Source organism: Diceros bicornis, chromosome 3, assembly GCF_020826845.1.
Source record: "Diceros bicornis minor isolate mBicDic1 chromosome 3, mDicBic1.mat.cur, whole genome shotgun sequence".
NCBI classification, from domain to species: domain Eukaryota; kingdom Metazoa; phylum Chordata; class Mammalia; order Perissodactyla; family Rhinocerotidae; genus Diceros; species Diceros bicornis.
In genome coordinates this window covers 34,393,069-34,419,227 of record NC_080742.1, presented here as the reverse complement: position 1 = coordinate 34,419,227, position 26,159 = coordinate 34,393,069, and the positions used below count along the sequence as shown (strand labels likewise).

The 26,159-nt window shown below is 39.6% G+C and overlaps 1 long non-coding RNA gene across 1 annotated transcript in view; it reads left to right on the top strand.

Moving 5' to 3' along the window:
* LOC131394568 (uncharacterized) overlaps nucleotides 1–26,159 on the top strand; it is an 85,516-nt gene that overhangs the window by 22,770 nt on the left and 36,587 nt on the right. The window contains exons 2-3 of the long non-coding RNA XR_009216195.1: nucleotides 13,787–13,905; nucleotides 18,666–18,763. This is a non-coding gene — a long non-coding RNA (uncharacterized LOC131394568). The remainder of the gene's footprint in view (nucleotides 1–13,786; nucleotides 13,906–18,665; nucleotides 18,764–26,159) is intronic.

The following is a 26,159-nucleotide window of genomic DNA, read 5'->3' as shown; positions in this document are numbered from 1 at the left end:
TAGCTCTGTGACAAGTTTGTTGCTCTAACTAGGGGTCAGGATAGGTAGGAGGAGGGAAAACATGCCTTTGGCCTGGCATGCTCTTTCTCCACGTTTTACTTGGCCAACACAAGTGAAGTACCAGGCTGGAGGACCACTTTCTCTCTTCCCAAACAAATCACTTCTCATCCACCCATTATTCTTAGTAATAGCACTCAGTTCTTTTTTTTTTTTTTGCTGGGAAAAATTCACCCTGAGCTAACATCTGTTGCCGATCTTCCTCTCTTTTTTTTCTTTTTTTCCCTCCCCAAAAGCCCAGTAGGTAGTTGTATATTCTACTCATAGGTCCTTCTTGTTCTTCTATGTGAGCTGCTGCCACAGCATGGCTACTGACAGACGAGTGGTGTGGTTCCATGTCCAGGAACTGAACCTGGGCCACCGAAGGGGAGCATGCCAAACTTTAACCACTAGGCCATCAGGGCTGGCTGGTTCAGCACTCAGTTCTTTACTTTCCTAGAACTTATCACAATTTATGTTGTGATAAACACTGGGATGTTTATGTGTATACTATCTCCTTCACTATGTGAGTAAATCCATGAGGGCCAGGGCCAAGCCTGTTTCATCTATCACAGAACTCATAGCATTTATTTATTTATTTATTTAGTATTTTTTTTATTTTTTGTGTGAGGAAGATCAGCTCTGAGCTAACATTCGTTCTAATCCTCCTCTTTTTGCTGAGGAAGACCGGCTCTGAGCTAACATCTATTGCCAATCCTCCTCCTTTTTTTTTTTTCCCCAAAGCCCCAGTAGATAGTTGTATGTCATAGTTGCTCATCCTGCTAGTTGCTGTATGTGGGACGCGGCCTCAGCATGGCCGGAGAAGCGGAGCATCGGTGCGCACCTGGGATCCGAACACGGGCCACCAGTAGTGGAGTGCACGCACTTAACTGCTAAGCCACGAGGCCGGCCCAGAACCCATAGCATTTAGTGCAATGCCTGTCACACAGGAAATGTTCAATAATAAATAAACAGAATCTTGTTGTATCAGTTAAAAATGTTTCATTTATAAATGACAGAAAACCCCAACTCAAGCTATCTTAAGCAAAAAGAGGAATTCACTGGCTTATATAACTGAAAAGTGCAGAGGGGAGGTTGGTTTTGGACACTTTCAAGCAGAGATTCAGATAATATCACCAAGAATCTATTTTATCTATGTCTCTCTGTTCTGCGTTCTGTGGTCTTCTTTGCATCCACCAGCTCCAAGTGATTGCCCCTTTGCTCTTCCAGGCTCTCACTTTATGGGGAAACAAAGGCTTCAGCCATTTCAGACCGTATATCCACACACTTCATGGTCAAGGTGGTCCAGGATCCAAAAGAGAGTTTCTTCTAGACTGTTGCTTTCTCAGAAGCCCCAACATACGCATGTTTGACTCTCATTGGCTTTGATTTTGGTAAACACACATCCATAAATACATCAGTGTGACTAGGAAGATGAGATGTGGTAATTGGATTAAACCAATCTGGGTTCATCCGTGGAAATTGGGGTAAAGCTAATCCTACCCAAATCACAAGAGTAAGAATGGGAGAGGGATGGATTCCCCAAAGCAAATTCCATGGGAGGAGGCCAGGCAGCCAAAGGAGCAGATGTCAGCTATACAACTAATGTGTGAGAAGCACCAGTTTCATATTTTTTTACTTCTCTGTCTCATACCTGCTCTTCTCACTGCCAGTGTGGTAGCTGGTCCACCATTTTACCAAGACATTTGGTGCCTGTGTATGCCACTGCTGTTGACTGCTCACCCTATAACAGACTCACAGCTTCTCCTAGACTCTCAGTACAAGAAGTTATTGTCTCTCTGACTCTTTGCACCTGCTTGGGCTTGGGTTCCACTTGGGTCCATTATCTTGTATCTCTTCCTTTCTGTATCTCCTCCTCTTCTTTCTGAACCTCCTTTGTGAAAGGCGAGAGCTGGCCTAATGGAATGTTTATGTTTCAAAGAGTCAAATGTCTTGTCTGAACCAAGTGTGAGACAGAGGAGACTGACAGGTCAAAGTCAGTGAAATCAGGTCAAACAACAAGTCCAGAGGTCAGGCTCAGTGTTGAAAACTGGAAATGAGACTTAAAAAGTACCAGGAACAAGGCAAAAATTTTAATGGAAAGTGAGTGACCTAGGCAATTGCATTCTGTGTCCAGGGTTTGCATTGATGGGCTTTATGTATGTAGTTAATGGATGTTCTGTACTGGCTTGGAGGAAGAGGGTGTGGTAAGCCTCTATCTCAATTGGTCATAATGACCTAAATTGTGTGCCTGGGTTTCTCTGTGTGTGTGTGTGTGTGTGTGTGGTGGGTGGGTGGGTGGGTGGGTGTGTGCATAGCATGCATACTCGATTTATTAAATAAGGTTTTATATTTCCTACCTTTGGTTAAAATGTTAAAGGCAGATGAACAGTGCTAGGGTCTGCCTGATTCTGTTAAGATCAACCTCTGTCTCAATTTCTAGGACTAGTCTTGACATTAGGCAGGAGGGATTCTGTTAAGTTTAGCTTAACGCTCTGGGCTCAGCGTTAAGTTCTTCTTATAGCCTGACTGTGACCTTTGGTTTTAGCTCTGGTGAGTGGACCCTTGCCTTTTTCTTGAGTTGTGGGTTTGCCTTTTACATCCATGTTATGGTAACTGCCTTTCAAGTCTTGCCCCTGTTCTCAGCCTCTTATCTAGTTGGCCTGTATAATTCTCTGGTCCTTCTAGAACTGGGGCCTTGCCTCACTCTTGTAAGTCCCCTTAAGAGCTGAGAGCGTATTTACTAACTAACATAGAAATAAGGATTTTGGATTTAAAACTGAGGTTCAAGTTTGGTTAAAAACAAATAACTATGGGTCACAATAGTATTTGATGAGAGTTCTTTGGAGGAGAAGAATCTGGTTATTACTACTGTTTCAATAGCCTCTAAAGCACATCAATGAAGAGCATCTTAGGAGAGGGTGGGCAAGGTCCTATTCAGGTTTAAGTCTATTCATGGTCTGTTTCTTGTTGTTATGAATCATTTCTTCTCTCTGATGTTGATTCATTAATGTTTAATTCCACAGGAATGTAACCTTTAACCACGAGCCTTGTTATAAATACGAATCTTGTAAACATATTTGTTATAAGAAATTGTGGTGCAGAAATATATGTGCACAATCTATAGACTATGTTTATTATAGGTAAATAAATTTGTCTACTTAAGCTGTAAATAAACCACCTTGTGGGGGCTGGCCCGGTGGCCTAGTGGTTAAGTTCGGCACGCTCCGCTTCGCTGGCCCGGGTTCACAGGTTCGGGTCCCAGGTGCGGACCTACACCACTCATCAGCCATGCTTTGGTGGCGACGTACATATAAAATAGAGGAAGATTGGCACAGAGGTTAGCTCAGGGCTAATCTTCCTAAAGCAAAAAAAGAGGAAGATGGCAATAGATCTTAGCTCAGGGCTAATTTCCCTCAAAAAATAAATAAATAAATAAACTACCTTGTGGTAATTAATCCACAACTCCATTGATGAACTCAGCTGTTTTATGTAGGTTGGTTAGCCCACTACTCTATAAAGATCATGTAGCTTAGCTTGTTAGGCAGAAGCTTTTAAATACTTTTGGTCACGCCTTCTTGAGGACTGCTTGAGATAAAGGGCCTGTAGCATCCTTGTAAATACAGTGTGACACTGTACCCTTCTGCGTTGACTCTCTGACTGTCTATCTATCTGTCTCTCCAAATAGTTCCTGCTTGTCATTTCCTATCACTGGGCTTTACTACCTTTTGGGACCGTAAGTTCTTCCATATCACTTCCTATTGCTTTCTGTATTGTCCCTTCTTGAAGAGTTTTATATCCTGCCTGCTGAACATTACTCCTTCCTGCCTTGCCACTGGATCTCCTCCCCAAGGTAGGCATCCAACCCCATGTCCCAGCCTCTCTCAGTCTTTCATCTCAACACCATAATTAACGGGATTAAGTCTAATCATGACAGGTGAAAAATGTTATATTTCTTTTTCTAAAAAATTCATAGCCCAAATTAAGCTGCCTTTTGTAGCTCTGTGCTTCTTAACTGATTTCCTTTTGATGAGTCAAAAGAAACTTCTCAATTGAAACAAAAACTTTTATATCCCCTTCTGCAGGGACTGACAACCTCTAGGTCACTTGCTCTCAAATTTCCTAGGGCACAAGTATCATCTGAGAATTTGTTAAAATCCTATGCTCTCCCCACAGACAACACTAAGTCTTGGGTGGGATGTGACCTCTTTCTTTTGCAGAAGCTCTCCTTATTTTGATGCAGGTGATCTGGGGTCCACACATTGAGATAAATTACTATGGTGAATTAGAGAAATACACCAAAGCTGTTTCTACTGTTTAAGAGATAAAGATATGTGATTGAGACTGTCTCCATTTCTGATTGATAAAAAGACTCACCAAGGGAGGGAAAAGTAGCTTCCTAGAGCCATATCAGGCGTTGTTTGGTATCTCACATGGGCTGGTGTACAATGCAGACAGTTATTGAGTAAGAGAAACTCCCAGTGGGCTTATCACCTGATGGTATGCCCCTATCTCATTGTCCTTAGCAGGATACAAAATTTTATTTTGCTGTTCACACTATTAATTCCTGGTGAAACTTGGCTTGGTGCTTAATAAAAGGAAAGATTCTTAAGAAGAATGGTAATTTTTTTACTTTAGCTCCAGTTTCAAATCACTATTTGAGATTTTTTGGGTGTATTCCAACTTGACTACAAAAATGGTACTTAGGAACATAATGCTTTTCATCCATTCATTCATTCATCATTCAAATGTTTATTGAGCATCTATTTTGTGCCAAACAATGTACTAGATAAACACAGGAGAAATAGTCATGAACAAAAATGACAATGTAATTTTGATGATCACAAGGAATAAAAAATAGAAAGTATTCCAAGAGTAGGATCCAACCTAGAAGGAGGGGGTGAAGTGGGAGAGTGAAGATTGGGAGTATTTTTGAAGGATTCCCTGATGAAGAGATATTTAAGCTTTGATTGTGAGGATGAATAGCAGTTAGGCAAACGGTGAGGGTGAAATCTTCTCTTAAGTGCTTGATGTGAGAAGAACCCAGGCCTGTTCAAGGACCAGAAAGAAGGCCGCTGAGGGAAATAAGAGGGAATCAAGAGAAGACACTAGAGTGGTGCATGGGGACAGCTCACCAGAACCATGTGCGTTATGGCAATACTCATGCACAGTAAAAGATCTCTTAGCAGGTTTAAGGTGAGGATTAAGGGAATGGTATTTTCTTTTAAAAAGAACAGATAAGCTGCTGTCTGGAGAATGGATTGGCAGGTGAAGAGCAGCAAAAACGAATGCAGGAGATGAGGTAGGAAGCCATTGCAATAGTCCAGGTGAGCAATGGTTCTGGATGGTTCTATGGTGATGATAATGGAAATAGAGAGAGTGGATCTGAGACTTAATTTGGAACTTGGTAATTTATTGGACATGGAGGCAAGAGCCAGGGAAGTGTGACAGAGTTCTCCAGGTTACTGGCTTGAGCAACTGTGTGGAGGGCCGTGTATTTTACTGATGTTGGAGACACCGATGGGGGATCGGTGTTCGTGTAAGGAGCTCACACATTTAGCTCCTGTTGAGAGTCGGTCATCCAAGTGGAGCTGGCAAGTAAGTAATCTAGGACTCCAGAAAGGATTCATGCACAGAGACACAAATTTACTGAAGTCACGGGAGTGGATGGACTCACCTTGGAAGTGAGTAGAGATCAAGAACCATTAGATATGTCTCTGAGAAGGGAGGATCAGGAGAACACAAGGAGGGACTGGCCTTTGAGAGGAGAAGAACATTTTGCCAATATGAAAGAGGACAGAAGGGGAAGATGGATGCAGATGCAGGTAGATTTAGAGGAACTTTTCATTTTTGGTAGGAAGTTAAGGGCTATTTAATGGCTTCTGTTTTCTCTGTGAAGTCAGAGGCAAGGTCATCTGCTGAGACTAAGGAAGATGGAAATGAGATCAGAGGTGTGAGGAGGGAAAAGAGAATGGAAATGTAGTATTTTGCGGATACGTGCCAACACTCCCATTTTGCCTTTTTCCGGATAGCTGCCAGCTCCTCCTGGAGCCAGCCCAGCAATAAAATAGCTGATATCTGTTGCAACACTTTTACAGAAGAATTTGAAAGGTACATGTTGATTTGGTCTAGCATTCTCAAATTTTTACAAGGCTCATATTTTTTAAAGAAACTCCAAATATACTGTTCCATCACTGCCTAGAATGCCTTCAATGACATTTCAAGGTTATAAAGCACTGAATTTTATGCTGCTGAGAATTGTCCATTCAGAGTGTGCCATACAGCTCTTTCCTTGGTGAACACACCTGCCCTGAGAAAGTGGCCTTTGAGTTTAGATCAAGCAGGAGGGAGTCCTTGCAGAGGGCCCTTTGAAGGCTTTGAAGTGGGCAGTAGGCTCAACCCAGCTTTGCTGACTGTAATGGTTGAATTTCCATTTAAATAAAGGCCGATGGAGAAACCTATAAAGGACTTCCCTCTAGTGTAAATTTTACCAAAAACTGGTGCTGATGATACTTAAATACCCTTGTGGTTTGGTTCTCTCAGCATCTTATCAAGCTGAAGAGTTATATAGTGAAACCTTTGATGAGTATGTCTAACAGCTGCTCGTAACTAGTCATGATGTGACTTGATCTGAAGCCAAACCCTGTAAGTAGGATTAATGTCCCTGTCTGTTTTTCCATCCCTAGTGCATATTTAACCAAATTATCTTTCACCCCCTTGATTTTATTTAGTCATTAGCTGTGTTGTAATGAAGATTCCACAGTGACTAACGCTTCGGGCTCACAAGGAGTTATGAGATGTGTCAGTGCTGGCAGGAGGCTGTAGTGTGGACCAGCTTTCTCTTCTCTCTCAAGCTGCCACGGGAGTGGTACAGAATCACAGTCTGCCATTTAAACATGAGGAGGACCCCTTTTAAGGTTTGTAGAAGGAAATACCTTGAAAGGTGTTAAGGGGAGAGTAACATTGGTCCTTTGGTGCTATGAGCTCTGTAGCAGGTCTGAAGAGAAATAACAGCACTTCATTTACAGAAGATGAGTTCATGGAAAACTACTCAGGATGGTGAACAAACCTGTCTTTTCCTATATAGTTGTTTTTTTTTTTTTCTTCCACCACTCACTTTTCCCCAACCTAATGTTAAGAGGAGAATCTTAGTTTTTGTCTTATTTTTCTTCTTCCAGTATAATTTCCTTTGCTTTTCTTCGCTGAGTCCCCCAAATTACCTTATGTCTATCTGTTTTCTGAAAAACTCTGGCAAACATTTGCTTCCCTTAGTATCTTTGGGGCCTGTTTTGTTATTCTCTCTGGGCCCACATCACTCCTTCCTTCACTCTGTCTTTTTTTCACTCCTTTTATTGCTCACACAGGTCTTGAAGCACTCAAACTTCTGGCCACTATTTTCATCAAGATCATGGTTCCTCCATAGGAAGAAAAGCATCTTAGAACACCTGAATATGAAGTAGCTTAATGTGTTAAAATATTAAGAGTATTTGCCTTTTTAAAGAGAACCATATTAAAAGGAACTCACAGTAATCAATACTGGTAGAATTTCATGTATTTTGGTCCTTGAGTTTGTTTCATAGGATCTTTCGGGACTGAATGCTCTGCCCACATTCAAGGTTAAGCTTGGCTACATCCAGAGACTTGGTTCCTGTTTTCTTAAACACTTGCTGGACTAACTACGTGAGTCTTTGGCCATGTTGTGTCTTCTTTCCCAGGGGCAAACCCTCTGACCCTCACCTAAGGTGGAATTCCCACAAAGAGTAAAAGGAGCACTGGTTTGGGAGCCTGAGGAGCACCATTCAAGTCCTGACCCACCATGGCTACCAGGTGACATCCATCAGCCTCATTTTCCTCATCTTTTTAATAGAGATGATACCTCCTGTCCTTCTCACAGGCAGTTGTGGTACGCCCATGGTACTTTGCACTCATCTCTTTTACAGTATTTAGTAAAATCTGTTGTAATTTTTTTAATGTAGTTGTCTTTAACTCTTGACTAGAAGTTCAAGAACTGTTGTTTTCATCTTTTTATACACATTTTTCCAGTGCCTAGTACAGCACAAGCACATTGTAGGGACCCAAAACATTCTTTTAAATATGTAAATTCAACTCAACAACATCTATTGAGATCTATATGTAGAGCCTTTCTCTAAGTACAATGGAAATGCCAAAATGAATAAAAACTTAAAATCTATTTTGAGAGATAGGAAAACAACTAACTACACAGATCAGAGTACAAAGGTGATATCTTGGAGATGCTGATGAATCATTGGAGGGAAAGATTAATTACAACAGGAAAAACCTGGGAACTGGTCTTCAAGGAGCTGCATTTCAACTGGCCTTGAAGGATGGGAAAAATTTGGGCAGGTGAAAGTTCACTGGTAGTGTTGTGAGCTTTAGGAGCCAAATTCAGAGGAGGGAGAGCTTCCCTGCCCACTACTATGCAGAGGAAAGGATCAAGTGGAATTGGGCTGATTTGTAACAAATAATACTCGTAGCATAAAGCATGAAGTTTTGCCATTCATAATTAATAGAATAAGTATCAGAAGTTTCTCTTTGATCAGATTTCAGAGTTCAAGCAAAGATCTGATAAATAATTCATTGTTCTTAAGTGTTATCTTCATCTGTAAGTTTTTCCTAGATTTTGTAAACACATAGCAGAGCAATAACCATTACCTTCTTTTAAGGATTTTCATAAGGGAAATAAGGAAGGTTGGGGTGATCTTTCTGCTTGGTATAAGTGAAAGAAATGTATAATTTAGTTCTTATAATTCGACTCATTATTTAAAAAAACAGAGTGCCATATGGACATGAAATGTCAAATTGTCCTAGAAGCCAACATCCCTGCATCTTTTCCAGTCATTATGAAATTATGGGTCTTGGTAGCAAGGGAAGAAGACTCACTCCAGCTTTTGTCCTGTCTTCCCTCCCAGGCCTGAGCCAGCCCAGGCCCTAAGATAGGGTTCTGGAAGTCATGCAGATAACTCTCTGCAAGAGCTTCATGAAGCTCTGAATGCTCTCCAAACTCAGCAGTACATAGGTTTGTTGCATCTGGCCCAAGGCCAATTAGAAGACCATGGACGTGCTTCAAAGAGCTCAATCCTCGTCTTCCGTCTTAGTTCTTTTTCTAGTAAAACACCTAAAGAGCTTTCATCATCAGGTTGCACAACTATCCCTTCACTATTGGATTGGAGAATGGCTTTGCTGGTGTCCTTTGACACAGACTGATAAAAATGCTTTATGCTGTACATGCTGCAGGAGATGGTGCAGTGTGGGAGAAAGGCTTGGAGTTTAGAGTCTGTCAAGTAGCAGATCTCAAAAGTAGGGGTCCTCAAAAGGAGATTATAAATAGGATATGGATCATAAATGGTGATGTAAAAATAAGGGAAACTTTCTGATCCAGATTAAAATGACACAGCGTGAGTAGTCCGTTTTCTAGCAGATACTGTGGTGCCCTGCCTAGATGCCTTTGGACCCATCCTCCAGCTTCCCCATTTGTTGCTGCTAAAAACTCATACCTGTGACCTTCAGTGGCTTGCCCATGGTCAGTGGAGCCAGAATGGAGAGCTGGAGCTGGAGGGGCCTGGAAGAGTCCCTCCCTCTCCCTCCTGGGCATCCTGCACCCAAAGACTGAGTGACGGGGGAGTACAAATGCTCAGCTTTTTTGCCTCCAGGTGGAGAAACTGTGAGGTGTAATTTCTTCTCTCAAGCTCCCCTCAGGATCAGGCTGGGCCCAGGACTTCCTATTGGAAACACACGCTTGCCTGACTTGGCCCCTTTCCCTGTCCTGCTCCTTCTACCCCTTACTGGTCTCTTCTGATAGCACATACTTAATAAATCACTTGTATGCAAATCCTTGGCTCAGAGTCTGCTTAAGAGAGAACCTGATTTAAGCTGCCCTTGCTACACAACCTGAGAAGAAACATGCCCCCCTTCCCGCCACCCGCTTTGGTTGCAAAAAAGAGGGAGAAGAGATGTTTCATCATTAGCAAGAGGAGCTGTTGTGAAAGTCAGAATTATAATTCTGCTTATGTCTGCTACTCTGTGAAAATAAATAAAAAGAATGATAACAGTACCACCAAATGGATCTAAAAGAATAGTGGGCACTGGTTACAATGTTTTTGAAGCAGGATTTCAGAGAACAAATATATCCTATTTCCTGTCTTATTGATTAAGCACCCTATTAGGTTTTTCCAGGTTACTTCAAGTTGAAAACAGATGAGTTCAGGGAGATAAAAAGATGGCCTTTCGCCTCGAGTAGATAACATAAATATAACTTTTGTTGATTTTTGACAGGATAATCTCTATATATCCTGCCAATAATCCATTTAAAATTGGTCTATGTGGCTGCTGCTATTGCCTACACAGCCAAGAAAGCATAGTAACTGAAGTTGCTTCCATCGCATTCGGTAGCTTATGGAGCAATCACGTAGCAGACTGAATACTAGCTAAGCCCCAGCTCACTGTCAGCAACGGGGAAAAGAGACAAATGATTCAGGAGGCCAAAATGTCATGGTTGAGATAGAATTAATCTTAAGGAATCACATCTAGAATGATCACCTAATAGGGAAAGGGGGTACAAAAAAGGAATGCTCTCAATTTCAGGTCTGAACAATGGGGGGCTAAAATGCACACATTTCATCTTCTAGAAGCCTCATCATCTTTCCTCTTTTTACACTTAGGATTAATATGTAGTGTTGATTACTATTTATTTGTTTAAGCTGTATGTTTTGTCAATTGTTTTGTTGTTGTTGCTGTTGTGTTTCATTCTGTTCTGTCTCATTGGCCAGAGGACTGTTTTCTTTTTCTTTCAAAACTCCCCATAGAATGCATTCCAGGAGTATCTTATTCACTCTTGTGAAATAGATTATTACTATAAAATCATGTTTGCTTCAAAGTTTATAATATGAATTCTTTCTTATTTACTCTAGAGTATTTTGATATTTAAAGAAACCCTGCAGTGAGATTTTTACAAAACAAAATATCTTATTGAATTATGTACAGTAGTTGCCAGGGTTTTTTGTATAGCAATTAGTCTTTTTTTGCACAGTCTGAATTTTATCAAGCAGGGTACTTGATTTTGGATGTACTGCAAACAAATATTGATTTAGTACAAAGTATATATTATCTGAATCCTCTCCCCCTTTACCTCGAGGGATCTAGGAATAATTGGCTGGGGCCCGCAGCCACTTCTGCTGTGAAAGGTGAGGGCTGTACATCAATTCCGATAATACGTTCAGGGAGGGTGACCATGATCACAGGGAATGTCTTTGATTCTCTGACTTGTAAGGTTTGCACCATCTGGTAACCTCAGTTACTTTCTTCTCCATGTTCTCCCATAATCAACACAGTCATCCAAATGTGATTGCCTGGAATTAGGATCATCTTTGGGCCTCTATTTTAAAATCCTTAAAGTTTTAAAATATTTACTTTTATAAAATGCATAGACTATACATAGGGCCTTGGATGTCATCTAACAGATTTCATATTATAATGAATTTAAAGAAAAGCATTGGATTCTTTTTCTTCCTCTGTAAGATGACCCCACCTGGCTTCTAATCTTTAGGGCAAGGATCTATAATTTAATGAAATGGGGATAAATTAAGGAGACTTCTTAAAAGTGGCCCCTTGCTGTTTAGGTGCAAGGAGTCAGGAACACCTGACCTTGAAACTCTCTTCCTTGGTCTGTTTCCCAGGGCTTTCGAACAGGCTTATTACTGCTCAAGTTAAGAGCTTTTGCAGTGGTGCAGTGGCTTCTCAGAACTCAACACTTTCTGGTGCTGCATCTTTTGTTCTTAGTCACTTCACGATATTGTGGATTTGAGCTTCTGGTTTTCCAAAACGAATAATCCATTCATACTGAGCAACTGCTGCAAGAGTAGAGCTGGAATGGCTCCTTGAACTAACATTCAAGCACAGGCTGCTGGTTAAACATGGCAGATTGACAAAGGCATTTATCTCCGTTGCCTCGTTAAATCCAGATATGATTAAAATGGAGAGGAGAAAATAGCAAATGAGAGATGTCAAGAGAATTTTGGAAGATGGGAATTATATAGAGAAGCGCTGCCATCCTGGGCAGCCAGATAACTCCTCTGCTATTCTGGAGAGGTTGAGCCAGGCAGGATATGGTCTCAGGGTGACCTAGCACAGCTGAGGACAGGGTGGGGGCACATGCAGAAAAAAGATGATTGAGTGAAGGTCTGCATACAGAAGGAGGAATGCCTTAGTCCCTCTCTCCTGCTTAGTATCAAGATCTCTAGAAGACCGATTAATGCTTCTTAAACAGAAGGTGTTAGAAAGAGATGAATCCAAAAGAAAGATCTTTAGAGACTTACTTGTGGGTGACCTAGAGAAATGGTCAGCTTCTTGCTTAGTCAGCCTGCAGTAAAGCCCAAAAGTCAACAAACTCTGTCTGTACCCAGGGAGCTTCCAATCATGATCCTTAAATATAAATGGATCCACCAAGGATCACTAGACGTTTGAGGAAAGCCTCTAGCATGAAAAACACAATCCAAAACAAAGTGGGAGGGGCAGGGGAGAGAGAAATTCATAGGAAACAGACAAATGCAAGGAGCATAAGGAAACGTTAGGGAAAAACACCCTAATATTGCCAAAGAGATAAAGAGAGATTGCATTTACGAAAGAGGAGAAGGATGAGATGAAAAGGGGAACATTCAGAGAAGAAAAAAAGCTCCTGGAGATTAAAACTGTGATGGAAGATAAAATTGAGGAAGTCTCTAAGAAAACAGAAACAATAACACCACCACTAAAGTGAGGAAAAATAGAAAAATTGATAGTCTTGGATTGTGTAGGAAGAAAGTCATATCATTTGAAAGTGATGACTTTTATCTTTTTCTTTCCAGGAATTATTTCTCTTATTAGTTTTTCTTGTCTTACCCAGTTGCCTTGGGCTTCCAGTACAACACTGAAGAGTGGTGGTAAGAGCAGGCATCCTTGTTTAGCTCCTGACTTGAATAGTAAATACTCCTTATCTGGCTAAAGATGACTCCTTATATTCCTGACTTACTTATTATTTTTAGTCATGAATAAGTGTTGAATTTTACAAAATGGAGATTGGAAGATCATTTGACTTTTCTCCTTTCAATTGTTAAAATAGTATTGTATTGGCCTAGGAATAGATTAGAGGATTGAGAGTCAGGGTGGAATAAATTGTAATATACATATTTTACTCTAAATAATATTATTTACTATAAAAAAAATTTTAAGTAAGCACAGCATTAATGATGCTACAATCACCACAATTTTAATTACAGTCATGTGTTGCTTAACAACGAGGATATGTCCTGAGAAATGCATCATTAGGTGATTTTGTTTTTGTGTGAACATCATAGAGTGTACATACACAAACCTAGATGGTATAGCCTATTACCTACACCTAGGCTATATGGTACTAATCTTATGGGACCACTGTCATATATGTGGTCCATCTTTGACCGAAACATCATCATGCAGCGCATGACTGTATTACCTGTTCTTAGCACCATTTAGGACTGAGCTAATTTGATAGGAGAGAAATAATTGCCTTGAACCTAATTAATCTAGTTAATTTGTTTAAGTCCAAGTGGTGATATTTTGGCAGTATCAAAAATACATTAAGATAAAGTTACAAAAACTATCATAGGGTAAACTAATGACTTTAGTTAGGTAACAAAAAATCAAATTTAGCTTGTGTTCCACTGTGCTGATAAAGTAACTTAACTGATTGTGTTTATATTTCTACCTGTGTGAACAGGCTATACCTGGACACCAGTACCCCACTATGAGCTGGGAAACACAGATCTTTAAATATTGTGGAACAGAAAAGGCTTATGCTCGGAACCACCTAGAGCAGACAATGAAGTGAAATGGAATGTGAGTACTAGATTTGTGACAAGAGGTCTGCCTGTAAGATCCCTGGAAAGAAATTGGTGGGGAAGAGGGAGAATTCCCCTCCGCCCTTTCCCTTAAGGTTCTTATGGCTGGCCAAATAATTAAAAGACAGGTTAGCAGGAGAAAACAATACCAAGTTTAATCACATGTGTACATGGGAGAAACCAGGGAAACTGAGTTTCTCGACAGAATGACAGGGATTCTCATCTTAAATACCATCTTCAGCTAAAGACAAAGGAGGATGTTGGGGGGGCGGTTTGGGATTTCAGAGGGGAGGAAGACAATTCACGTGGAGAGGGAAATGTAAATGTTTATCAGACAATTCTTTGTGGGGCCACCTATAGAGAATGTGGCCAAGAGACAGAAATTATAGTAATCAAGAGTATGTAGATTTAAGTCGTTTCTTCTGTACTAAGAGTTTCCAGAGGTAAGGTCATCCCCCCCTCTTCCCAATACAGAGAGGGAGATACATTTGCAAATGTAAATGTTTGGTAAACATAATTTTGAAAAGAGTGGGCCTAGCGAGGACCCTGCCAGTCTGTCCAGAGCCAGAGTTAAATTCCTTTAGGCAGTTAGTGGGGGAGGTCAAGTGTTCATCAGAGAAAATAATCAAAGAGATATATTTCAGGGTGGCCAATTTCGATCTCCCACAAAATACATCAGAGTGGTAAGAACCCTGGTGCCAGACTACCTTAGTTTGAATCCCAACTCTGCCCTTACTGGCCGTGTGACCATAGGAAAGCACTTGACCTTCCTGAGCTTTAGTTTCCTCCTCTTTAAAATGAATGTATAATAGTACCTACCTCAGGGGGATGCTGTACGGATTCAATGAATGAATATATGCAAAGCCATGGAATAGTGCCTGATTCCTTAGATGTCTATAAATGTCAGCTATTATGATTGACTTGTTATTTTTAAGTTCAAACACGTGTATCTCTTTCTCTTTATAGTTTTCTCTTTTCCACCTTAGGAGTTAGTATGTGTGTGCATGCGTATATGTATAGTACTCTCCATGTTAGGCGGAACGACCCAATGAGACATTGTAACAGAGCCTGATTCTGACAGCCCTGTGTGTAATAAAACCTACAGAAATTGGATTACGATGTCATTAAGTAGTTGCCTCTGTTTCCTTATGACAGCAAGTTTTCCATAAGTTGGCAAATCTCCTAGTGTATTTTGGCACAGAGCTCTATGCCAGAATCCCCTTGATCTAAACTTACCTTCTACCTTGAGCTGTTTGGCTTCAGGCTTGGGCTTTACTTTTATGAGATGTATTCAGAATTTTAGAAGGAAACACAAACTGTGATGCATAGTGTCTTAGCCTTTCTGGGAAACACATTCTTATTAAGCTACACATCTGTGAAAGCAATATACAGTCTTCTTGAGCCTAACAAAACAGCAACAACATCCCTTCTGAGCGTTAGATAATCTTAGGTTCCCCTTTCATACATGATATTCTAATTGTGTACCTCCTTAATGAACTCTAATTTCAGAATTTAGAAACAATGGAAATAGAAAACTTTGTAATCTGGATAGAGAGAATTTGAGCAATGGAAATGTTTCAAAGTGTATGTCCTATGTCTTCTCCTAAAAAGAGGAAGTAATCTGCTGCCAGGATGATGGGGAGTTAAGAACTTCCATCATTGCTTTTCTGCATGACATTGGGGTAGGGCTAGCTCTGAAAAGAATTGGGAAGTAGTCCTTGTGCTGTTTTTGACACAACTCCTCCTTTCTCTCCCTCTCTCCAGCTAAAGAGTCCAGCAGCCCATTGTAGTTTTGAACTCCACACTACTCTCTGTCACAGCCTGCTCTCTGGAGCTCACAGAGGGGAAACATATTCCTGTTGAATTGGACATGATGCTAATGTGTTAGTTGTCTGAGAGCATCTGCGTTTTCAAGAGATAAAGAATCAGCCTCTAGTAGTGGGATTTTTCACAACAGGAAATAACGGGAGGGCCTGGCAAGGAGGCCTACCTAGGGTCGCTGACAGAACACCGTAAGGGTAACTGCTCTCCTCATGTAGAGTTTAATGGTTTACGAAGCACTTCAAATGCACTTAATTTTTAATATTTCATTTAATCTCTGTAACAATCCTGTGAGGTAAGCATTAAAATCCTCACCTTATGAATGAGGAGATGGATGCCCAGAAAATTTAAGTGGTTTGCTCCAAGTTACAAAGCCAAAGATTTGCTGTGACCTCTCTGAGGCTGTTCATCTCCTAATCAGGTGTTCTGACTGTGTTCTTGCCTTTGGACAGATGGGCAAAGTAGACTTTCTAGGGATGTTATGCTACCTATAAGGACAAATGCAAATTAAAAATAAGAGGCTTGATTCTCCTGTTGAAAATGAGGGAATAGACTCCTCTCTTTTTCTTTTTCTCAGAGCATTTACTTTAGAAAACTTGTGATTGTACATACTTTCTCCTCTCTTTGAAATGTGTATAAATCCTTTTGAAGACTAAATAGACCTTTTCTTGGTGTTATGACCTAGCTACCTCTTCCTCAAGGACCTGTGTCACCTCTTTGAAATGTAAACATCGAGGGAGATGGATCTCTATCTCCCAGGTTCTGGGGAGGCTAGGAGCCTCATTTTGGTGGGCCCATTGCTCCAAGGTGCAAAACTACCTCCTGTCATACATATGAGTTTGTTCTTCCTCTGGATAAAGCCAATAAGCTAACACGGATAGTCACCCCAATTACCAGGTAAAGTTAGGATGAACTGTGTGTGACAAAGTCAAGTCAGGTGCTGTCAAGTCCTCTTACTTGAGGACTAGTTATTGCTTATTTTGAGAACATGTATTCAATGGGTTGTATCTTCTTGGCTGTATAAAAGGGTGAGACTCCTCTCTGTTCTTACAGTCTCTTAGTGGATTGCTTGTGATATGCATCACATTTTGGTTTAATGCTTATTCAATAATGAAAGTGTTTTTGTTCTCTACTACCTTTATGGAGAGGTTTTCTGGGTTGGGAGGTTTTGTTTTTAATTATATCTCCAGCATGCCCACATCAGTTACTTGCTAATTTCACCCTGATTTTTTTTTTAATTGGAAAATCAAGTATTTCTCAGGTAGCTGAAATTTAAGTTTACTCTGTTTATTTGTGTGGGAGTGTTAATACTGGATGAAATTTTGACAGCTTATATGCTTCGGGTGAGTAATGTTTTACTAGTTAATGGGAATTGTCACACATTTGGCCTTTTTTTAAACCTCTTTTGTCAGATAGATCTATTTATTATTTCTACACTTTTTGTTATTCTTCAATTTTTAATTAATTTGCCCTTTCAATCCCACACAGAACGGAAAAGATGTGTCGACTGGTTGAACACAAATGCCAAATTCAATCAACTCTTCAACAGGCACCAGGATCCATAGAAGCATAGTCTAAGATAGGATTAAGAGACCTAATATTAAATTAAATTCTTCATATTCACCTTGGTATAGTTCCCTGTTTTAATAGTTTCAGCATGACTGGACTTATGTATATCCAGATAGGTCCACCCATGCTGAAAATTCGTAACTTCTGTGGTCAGTGTAAGTCTTCTATTGCCTCTTTTAGTAGCAATAAGAAAAGACTGATTTTACCTGGCCAGAACAATTGTTTCCAACAAAAATTGTTTGAGTTCAAGTCCAAAGTCCAAGGTAGGAACTAACACAGATCAATGGGGAAAAGCTTCGTAATTGGGAGAGATATGCCTTGGGGATGTATTGTGCTAATATGCATTTACTAAATGAATTCCACCTGAAGTTTAAACAGTCTTCGAAGTAAGGGAATGGATTAAATGTCATCTTCTTATGATAGATGATGAAAAGATTTTGATTTTTTCCATCTCAGACTGATTTTCTACTTTGGCATTTTTTCAGGAAAGATAAGATTCACTTAGAAACCAGTCTATACACATTTGCACACTTTCTGTATTGAAAAGCTCCACCCTTGTTTTTATATAAACCTGTGTTTGTTAACGTTTAATTGCAATTTGAACAAAATGTTCCTCTTGGCTGTATTTCAGGGCCTGTAAATTTTCACTGCAAGGTTTCTGAATACACTGATAGATCTAATTACTATGCAAACTAAAACTACATTTGTGTGTGTGTTTGAAATAAAATGTAATATGTGATTGGCTGACTGGTGGATTATGATCTAACTTTCCTCCCTTTTTATTGTTATTATTACATAGTTCTGCAGTGATGATAAGTTTAAATTAGAGATTATTTAAATCTCCTTTTTAATAATGTTTTTGAAAGTGTAATAAATCCTCTCCCATAGCACCACAATTATGATAAGCATCAAAAAGCCAGTGGAGTATAGTGAAACAATTGAGTTTTTAATCAGATCTGAATTTAAATTTTAGTTTTGTCATTTATCAACTGTGAGACTTTAATCTCTGAATCTCAAGTGGCTCATCAATAAATGGGAAGAGCAATAATATATACTTCTTTAGAGTTTTTGTGAAAATATGTTTATAAAGTGTCTATTGTGCCCGCCATATAGTAACCGCTAAAAAAAGCGGAGTCTATTAAAGTTGTTGTTACGGAAGTGGTTGGGATGTAAGTCACGTATGATTCTCTGTAAAGCAGTACGTTTAGTTTCAGGATAACCGAATCTGTAGTTAATGTCAGCAAAATAGGATTTCGACAAGGAGGACTAGAAGATTATAAATCCTTCTAAGAACCAACATAGTGCTTCTCAAACTTTAATGTGCCTATGAATCACCTAGAGATTTTGTTTGATGCCGATTCTTTTTAGGGTTGCCTGGAGCTGGAGATTCTGCCTTTCAAACAAGCTCCCAGTGATAATGATGATGTCCCTGGCCCATGGACCACATTTGGAGTAAAATGGTTCAGGTACCAGGCAAGCTCTTGGGATAATTGTTATCACGTAAAAGATAGTTTCTTTATAAATTGGTATAGGTACCACTGAACTTACTTTTATTCAGTTATCTACTATTGAAAACAGAATATATTATTTTATATACCATTCTTCATTTTAAAATTATTTTTCCAATTGTCATCCACAAATTGCACAATTGTAGAAATATACCAAATTTAAAGATCCTTATCTCTTGGCCTGTTTTTTTTTTTTTTTTTTGGTCTTAGATTTATTTATTTATTTGTCCAGATTTATTGAGATATAATTGACATATAACATGTAAGTTTAAAATGTACAAGGTGTTGATTCAATACGCTTATATATTGCAAAATTTTTACCACCAAAGCATTAGCTGACACCTTTGTCACATTGCATAATTACCATTTCTTTTTTGTGGTGAGAACATTTAAGATCTACTCTCTTAGCAACTTTCAAGTATGTAATATAGTATTGTTAACTATAATCACCATGCTGTACATTAGAGTCCCAGAATCTATTCATCTTATAACTGGAAGTTTGTACCCTTTGACCAACATTGCTCCAATTCCCCCACTGCCCAGCCCATGGTGACTACCATTCTACTCTCTGATTCTAAGAGTTTGGCTTTTTTAGATCCCACATATAAGTGATATTACACAATATTTGTCTTTCCTTGTCTAACTTATCTCACGTAGCATAATGCCTTCAAGGTGCATCCGTGTTGTCACAAGTGGCAAGATTTCCTTCTTCCTCATGACTGAATAATATTCCATTGTGTATATATACCACATCTTTATCCATTCATCCACTGACAGATCCTTAGTTTGTTTCCATATCTTGGCTATTGTGAATAAAGCTTCGGTGAACATGGGAGGGCAGATATCTCTTCGAAATAGTGATTTCATTTCCTTCAGATGTATACCCAGAAGTAGGATTGCTGGAGCATATGGTACCTCTATTTTTAATTTTTTGAGGAACCTCTGTATTGTTCTCCACAGTGACTGTACCAATTTACATTCCCACCAACAGTGCAGAAGGATTCCCTTTCCTCCACATCCTTGCCAACACTTATCTCTTGTCTTTTCGATGATAGCTATTCTAACAGGTGTGAGGTGATATCTCATTGTGGTTTTGATTCGTATTTCCCTGATGATTAGTTATGTTGAGCATGTTTCCATGTGCCTGCTGGCCATCTGTATATCTTCTTTGGAAAAATGTCTGCTCAGTTCCTTTTCCCATTCCTAAATGTTTTTTTAATCACTTCATATTTGTGTGGTTCACACCTAACACAGTACTTGGCATGTAGTAAATGGTCAAGAATTGCATGTTGATTTTCTTGAGGGTTATAAGCAGTGTTGATGCAGTCGTTTTCTACCCTGGCCGCACAAGAATTACCTGGGGATCTTTTAAAACATGCTTATGCTTGGCTCCTCCCCAGACCAACTAAATCAGAAGCTCTGCCAGTGGATCTTGGTCGATTTTTAAAGCTCCCCAGGTGATTCTGATGGGCAGCCAGGAATGAACCACTGATACGAGTATGAACAAACATCCTACCTGTGGGCTCCTCCGGGTCATTTACATGATTTTCATTACCCTATTCCCTGCCTGTGTTCAGCACAAATGTTAATCATGTCCTAAGAGCCCTCTGCTGCAAATGCTGAGCATAAATGCCCCAGGGGGATATTAGTTTCTTAACTATTTCTTGCCATTCTGGGCTCTTTTTCTTGTCTTCCCTTCTCTTTCTGCTAAGTAGCTTTTAAGGAACATTTTAATTTATTTTATTTTCATTAAAAAAGTGATACATGCTTATAAGTTTTGAAAAATCAGGAAATACAAAAAGGTGAAGAAATTCAAGTAAAAAACCTTCCTCTCTCCACATCCTTCATTCCTACTCCATTCTGCAAAATCACCCCCATTGCCAGTTTTTGTGTATGCTTCTGGAAATTTTCCATGCACATACCATCATATGTATTCTTACATAAACACGCTAGGCACACAAACACAATCATACCATATTAAGTTGGCAGCTTGCTTTTTCATTTAACAATGTATCCTGGAGATATTCCCATTAGCAAGTATAGTTCTACCTTATTCTTTTTAAAGGATACATAGCATCCCATCACATGAATATATCATAACTTATTTAACCAGATCCTTATTAAGACACATTTAGAATGTTTCCAGTTTGTAAGTACCGTATTAAAATCAATGCCATAATGATCATTCTTGTGCGTCTTTGCATAGTTTTGGCACTATATCTGTTCAAAAAAATTTTTATGTGTAATTGTCCAACTTCTACTTTCACAATTTGTTATTGGCAGTGCTTCCCCATCTACCGTCTTTTAATAGCTGAATATGTCAGCCCCTGCTTCTGCTTTCCCCAGTGTTTCACAGCAAAGTTTGTTAATCCCCCCACCACAGGTTCATTTCTCAGATCCATCCTGCGAAGAGGCAGAAGAAGAGTAGAGGAGGAAGAGAAAACAAGTCTTGATTATGCTTCAATTATTGCCAGACGCAGTAGTCCTCAAAGCAATTCTAAAAAGTGATTATTACCTACGTGCCAATAGACATGGCCCACAGAAATTAACTTATCAGGCAAATAGGGGTGGAATTAAGATTTGAAAGCCAGGTTTTTTTGCTCTAAGTATTCAGTATCAGTCTTCTCTCTTCTCTTTTTCTGCTGTTCTAGTGGTGTAGGCGTTGGGTCCCTTTCACAGTGAGTGGGGACCAGTGTGACCACTGAACTCCCATGTCATTTTGTGAATTGCAGCCCCTCCCCTTACCTAGGAGTGTCTGTATTCTGGTAACTGGCTAGTATTATACTCTTTCATTCTTGTGCCTTGCTCCTGTGTCCAAGTTTCTCTTCCAATATGTCATTTAGTATTTTGAATGTTCTAAGACTAGGCACCAGCCTTCTGTGTCTCACATACTTTTTGGGCAAGAAGAACTGCCATTTAGCTGCAGTGCATGATGGGAGTGGGGTGTTTGTGGTATTTACAGGAAGTGATGTGACATCTGAGCTTCTGCTGAGCAGGGTTCTGTGTTCAGCTTAGGTTCCCACCAGGAAAATACTTTACCCAATAAAGGCATGTCCTATAAAACTTCTTCTTTGCAAAGAGGAAGAACAAAGTGTCAAACTAAGTTACAGACACAGAGATAAGGAACCAAGATGGAGAGTCAAGCAAGAGAAGGTTGCAGTTCTCTCGGAATAATACCAGTAGCGGGTGTTTTGCAAAGCAGTTTCCAGGGAAGACACACTTCTTTTGAAATACCAAAGGTGAACCTTGAACAAGTACATTGAAAAAACTAAGAATTTTCTGCAAAAAATGAAATCATCAATACCAGGAAAACAATATCCCAGCACAAAATAGCTTCGAGTAAGACTAGCTGAAGACATGCAGAAGAGAAATTCGTAAAAGAAACAACCAAAAAGAAACTATTATCTTTTTCATATTAGACCAAGAGTTTTTACCAGTTCTTTAGGGAGGAGGAATTGAAATTTAATACTAATAACTAACCCATTGTGAATCATTTACCCTTTATTGAGAAGCCTGCCTCCTTGGACGGTGACTGCTTTTAGCACACACGGAACCTTGAGAATGGTGAATGATGCAGCAGAACAAACAAAGTCTGATATGAAACAGCCAAGGATTTGAACTGTGGATTGCTCACATAGCCATCTGTGTCAGTATTTTCAAAGATGACCACAACATTTTCTCTCATCCTACATATCCTTCTAGAACCTTGCCACTCTCACATCAAGAGATGGAGTTGAATTACCCTCCATTTCAAAATAAGTGGATTTGTGACTTTCTTGTAACCAAGGGAATATGACAGAAGTGACACTGTGTGACTTCAGAAGCTAGGTCAGAAAAGGTGGTGTGACCTCCATCTTGCTTGCAGGAATACTTGTGCTGAAAACCTGAATCAACGTGTAAGCAATCCGACTATCCTAGGGCCACCCATGCTATGAGGAAGCCCAAACTAGCCCACGTGGTGAAGCTCTGAGACTATATATATGGGGGGGGGGGCGGTGAGAGAGAGAGACCAGCTCCTAGCTACCTCAGCCCCCAGTGTTCCAATATGTATAGCCGATGTCTGACCATAACTTCACGAGAGACCCCAACACAGATTAGCCCAGCTGAACCCTTCTCAAATATCAAGTCCACAGAATCTAGGAAACTAATAACATTGCTGTTTTATGCCACTAAGTTATAAGGTGAATTGTTATAAGGCAATAGTAACTTAGGATCCGCATCTTGTGACCTTGAGCAAGTTACTTAAGTTCAATGAATCCTGGCTTCCTTACCTGTAAAATATGGGTAACGATAACAACTAAAGAGGTGGGTCTTATACCAGCCCCCCTGAACCACTGCTGGTAGCAGGACCCATCCCCACGTGCAAGTATGCTACTTCCCAGCCCCTCCTCACTGCCCCATTGCTGTAAGTAAACAACCACTCCTGTCTATTACTGACACTATGACAAGATCTCAAAACTTCTAGACACTTTGAAATCATTAGACAAAACACAATATGGTTTAAATGAAGTTAAACAGGCTTCTTCTCACTGGTTCACAGAAAGGAGAAGGGTATGGAAATGGCCTATTTGGATTATGGCATGGAAGAGTCTTATGGGCATGAAAATATATTATCTAGGAGAAGTAATACATTGAAGCACTATTAACCACTGAGCTTAAATTAGTTCACCAGATTAGTCACCAAACAGGGTTCCAAGGACCTAATACCAATATAACAGTTTTGGTTGGAGGTGTAGAGTATTGAGGGTAGGGGTCAGACATTTACCAGCAGTGCTATGCAGCCGAATTTCTGCATGCTAGTAAATAAATATAAAGGCTGAATTGAAGGTCCCTCTTCCTCTCTGCTCATTTGCCCAGAAGATTCCTCCAGTTTCATAGATCCCACTACATTTACTAAAATTCTCTGTTGACTACCAATGTGCATAGATCCTCAGAATGTTATGAGATAGACCAGTTGTTTAGTTCCCTTCCTATTCATAGAGGTACCATGTCTCATCCATCATTATAGAATTTCTCTTCCTACAAAACTAATTTTATATTTCACAGGTCATTCATAGCAAGTGATCTCACATATGTCTTACTACTTCTTTTTTTAGTGAACTGCATTTTTAAAAGTTTATTTTTTTCTTTGTGAAATTTAACATGCTTATAATATTTTTTAAGTGGAAATACATGTAATTAGATAGAAAAAAACTCAACTAGCCGTCTCACTAACCAAAGACAAGTACTGTGAAATAGTTTTGCTTTTATTTCCAATCTTTTTCTTTTCTGTGCATATTTTTTAAAGTTTAACTATATTTCTTACTTTTCTGGAACTTTTTCTGAGGACAAGTTGAATGCTTAGCATTTAAACACTCTGAATGGAATCTTTGGTCTTTGAGCTGTTTTTCATCGAGACCTAGAGAGGGTCTTCTAGAGGTGTGCTGCCCAATACAGTACCTGCTAGCTAGTGTACTGTGACTATTTAAGTTTAAATGAATTACAGTTAAATAAAATGAAATATTCAGTTCTTCAGTCACACTAGCCACATTTCAACTGCTTAAGAGCCACATGTGGCTAGTGGCTGCTATATTGGCAGTGTAGATATGGAATATTTGCGCCATCACTGAAGGTTCTTCTGGACAGCACTACTCTAGAATAGGGTTTCTCAACCTTGGAACTATTGACATTTGGGCCAGATAGTTCTTTGTTGTGTGCTTAGTAGGGGGCTGTCCTGTGAATTGTTGGAGGTTTAGCACAATGTCTGGCCTCTAGCATTAGACGATAGCACCCTACCATCCAGTTGTGAAAACCAAAAGTGACTCCAGACATGGCCACGTATCCCCTAGGGGACAAAATTGCCCCCACTGAGAGCCATTTCCCTAGAGATAATAGCTAAGAAAAACCATATCAATGGTAATAGTTATTTGTTGAACATTTATGTGTCAAGCTGTAGTACACATTGCACAGCAAAATACATTATAATCTCATAACAGCCCTATTAGGTAAGCATTATATATTACCTCTGTTGTACAAATGAGGAATCAGACTTATAGAGGCAACTTGTTCGATGTCACATAAATAAGGAGGGATAGAATAAAAATTTAAATGCAGGTGTGTCATAACTAAAAACCTAAATGCTGAACTAACATGCACACTGACATCAAATTTGCACTGTGACAAAAGGTTGCAACCAAAGGTAGAGTTTTCTGGCATGAGGCAACATTGTGATGTTTTCTGCTGCCTGTACAATATCTACAGAAAAGGGGGCTGTGAGGGTGGTAGGATAACATAGCACTGGAAGTCAAACACTGGGAGTGAGTCATAACATTCTAGAGTAATAGAAGAAAATAGCATAGATATACAAATTCCAAAGGGACTTTAGATGTCTTGTAGTAAAATCCTCTCCTTTTGAATTAAAAAACTGATTTTTGGAGAAGTAACATGACCAGCTGGAGGCCTCTGAAAGAATCCAGACTAGAACCCCATCTCCTGACCCCTAGTCCAGACTCTTTCTAGAAAGCTAAAGTTGACTCTGTTGCTAATGCCATGTTTGTCTAGGGATTAGAGAGAGCCAAGAAAGTTAAGAGATAGTGTCTAGGACTTGCTGAGTGTGTGTGTATGTTTGTGTGTGTAAGAAGGAGGGATAAGGGGAGGAGTGTGGTGACAGATATTTAACATCCAGCTCTTTAGGGTGAAAAAAGCCCTGATTTGTAGCACTTTCTGATCTCCGTGGGGTAAATACAGACTCCTACCACAGCCAGTTTCAAGCTACCAATGTGACATCATGGCAGGACACAGACTTAGGAAGAGCTGAGTAGCAGCACACCATTATATTGTGTTTGCATCATACAAATACAATAGGCATACATAACCTCAAAAGCAAGTTAACAAAAAAATGTAAGAAATATACAATAATAAACTGTGATTTGTTGAGAATTTATTACCTTCATTTTAATATAATTTATTTATAAATTTATATAATTTAATTTTTAATAATGGCTGTATTTAACAATGGTCTGGCATAATTCCTAAAAATTTAGCAGTTGGCTCTCACCAGCTGATAGGAGACCTATCTAGCACATCTCTGGAGGTTGGTTAATAATTCCACATCAGTAGTTACAGCAGACGTCAGAGAGGCTTTCTAGCAGTTATGCCGCTGAAGGGGAGCAGGACTTGCCACACTTAAATCTGTCTCTTTGGTATAAGGATTATTTTAGGCTGATTATTTTTAGGAAACAGCAGACAGGAAAAGCTCTGAAAACATAGAGGTTACCCTTTTGTAGGAGATATTTGCGTTTATAAAGGAAATCTCCGTTTGTAAAGGTGTCTCCTCTGTACCAGGAAGAGGAGGATGACTAAATCTCTAGAAACT